The following is a 2,559-nucleotide window of genomic DNA, read 5'->3' on the forward strand; positions in this document are numbered from 1 at the left end:
CTGTAAACACGTTCACTGACAGATGATTGGATCTGAGCAGTGTTAATTTCCATCCATCCATCCATCCATCCATTTTCTTCCGCTTTATCCGGGGCCGGGTCGCGGGGGCAGCAGTCTCAGCAGAGATGCCCAAACTTCCTGATCCACACACACCTCCTCCAGCTGTTCTGACCCCGAGGCGACACCAGGCCAGCTCGGAGACATAGTCCCACCACCGTGTCCTGGGTCTTCCACGAGGCCTTGTCCCACTAGGACATGCCTGGAACACCTCCCGCGGGAGGCGACCAGGAGGTATCCGGAACAGATGCCCGAGCCACCTCAGCTGCTCCTTTCGACGTGAAGGAGCAGCGACTCTACTCCGAGCTCCTCCCGGGTAACTGAGCTCCTCACCCGATCTCGGAGGGTGCGCCCAGCCACCCTGCGAAGGAAACTCATTTCGGCCGCTTGTATTCGCGATCTTGTCCTTTCGGTCATGACCCAAATCTCATGACCATAGGTGAGGGCGGGAACGTAGATCGATCGGTAAATCGAGAGCTTTGCCCCGACTCAGCTCCCTCTTCACCACGACAGACCGATACAGCGACCGCATCAGTAACTGCGTTTCCATCACTGGACTAAAATGCGCATTTCGAAGTTGCGCATAATTTACGAGTGATGGAAACACCAAATTTCGCATTTAAACTCTTAATTCGCATAAAAAGTTTATCCGCTCGCTTGAGGTGTTTTTGATTTGTGCGCATAACTGTTGATGCGTATTTTGCGAGATGGAAACGCAGTTTGTCGAACAAATGTCATGAAGCGAATAAACAGGCGCTGGTGTTAGCGTCGTTTCCATGGTAACATGGCTGCTAAGAAGGACAGGTTTGTGTGGACGGAGGATGAGATCAAAACCTTCCTTAAAATCATCCACGACAAAAACATCACATCTATTCTGGATGGTAAACAGCAGCGTAATGCCAAGGTTGACCAGGAAATCCGCGAAGTGATGGCTGAAAAGGGCTATGACAAGCCGTGGACCATTTTGAGGAACAAATGGAAAAGCTTGAAGCAACGTTACATGGAGGTGAAACGGCTGCTCGCCCGTAGCGGCTTTCATGGCAAAAAAGTTATTACCTTCAAGTATTTCAACGAGATGGACGAGATTCTAGGCCACCGACCAATTGTGACCTCACTTACATCCGTGATCAATAGCTCTGGTAAGCTTTATGTCTATAGTAAAATGTTAAACATCCCTACCTTTTTGGTTAGTATTCCGATTATGTAGCAAATTAGCAATGTAAACTGCTTTTGTCTGTTCATGTGTCGTTTAAACTAAATTATAGATATCAAATTATTATGAAATTGTGGCTGCATGATGAGCTAAATTAAAGCTAGCCATTTACGCATGGGGCTCGCTGCGTATTTACGCGTGACAAAAGGACACGGGGTGCTTTGCGCAGAAACATCCCGATATAGATTAATTGCTCTATTTATAGCTAAAACCATAAACAGGGCAATTCTCCAGGTAGGATAGGTGAGACACTCACTTCCTCCCATTGTCCAACTTAAAGGTTTGCCTGATAATCCAGTTTTTCGGAGTCCATCTCCAAGCTCCGTTTGCGCATCAGCAAACCCGGGGATCAGCGCCCAGACAGAATTAATTAATTAATTAATTTAATTTGTTGAACTTGTTAGATCTATTTTTCCATTTTATTACGTTAGCTACTTGCAAATATATTTTTTACTTCACTAATCGAATCCATGTTTGTGCGTTCAGATGTAAATGAAGATGGTGAAGACATGCCAGACTCAGAAAGTGCCGAATCAGAAGGTATCTTGTTTAGCCTTTAGGGTAAAAAAAAACAAAAAAAAAAGAAACATGCCGATTAATAATATTTGTTTGAACAGAATTGGATGTTTCAGCGGCTGGAGGCGATCCTCCAGTCGAGTCCCCCACACCAGTATCAAGTGGTGCTACACGGAGTTTCTGGTCCCGCTCCTCAAACTCCAGGCGTGGTGGAGAGATCCAGCCGTTATTTGAGGCGATTCTAAGGCAGCAGCAGGAGCAGGCAGAAAAGGACAAAGAAAACATTGATAATATCGCCTCTGTCCTGGGAAAAGCAATGGAGTGTTTCGAGCGCTGTGCAACCGCTGCAGAAAGGCAGGCCCGTGCGATGGAGACCATGGCTAATCAGCCAGCAAACAGGGTACCTGATCATTTGTGGCCCTCTCCCTCCACACCCCAACCACCTCATCGCTTCAACCCACAATCAAACAGCAATGTTTTCCCCCCATCGTATTTTAATGTATAAGAAAATACATACAAAATCCATTGTCCAACAATCTATTTACTTTATTAATGATTAAGCTAAATATTGTGTAATTATAATTGTGTAAAATAACAAATGTGTGCAGTGTTAATCATGATAATTATAATTATAATTGAATAAAGACGTTTAAATGAAAAAGGGCTCATTCTTATATTCCATATAAAAAATGTTACAAGGTAATTCTGTATCAACTGCTACAACTAGGCTACTAAATATAAAAACAGGAGGACTACAAGCTGGCGGACACATA

General features: G+C 44.7%; 1 long non-coding RNA gene across 1 annotated transcript; it reads left to right on the forward strand.

Annotated features, from left to right (window-relative positions):
- The first annotated feature begins 905 nt into the window (after positions 1-905).
- Positions 906-2,307, forward strand: LOC306981858. Its single transcript, XR_013794152.1, has 3 exons — positions 906-1,196; positions 1,757-1,810; positions 1,888-2,307. It is a non-coding gene; the product is annotated as an uncharacterized lncRNA (long non-coding RNA).
- Positions 2,308-2,559: the final 252 nt, after the last annotated feature.

Source organism: Gobius niger, assembly GCF_951799975.1.
Source record: "Gobius niger genome assembly, chromosome: 23".
Lineage (NCBI taxonomy): Eukaryota > Metazoa > Chordata > Actinopteri > Gobiiformes > Gobiidae > Gobius > Gobius niger.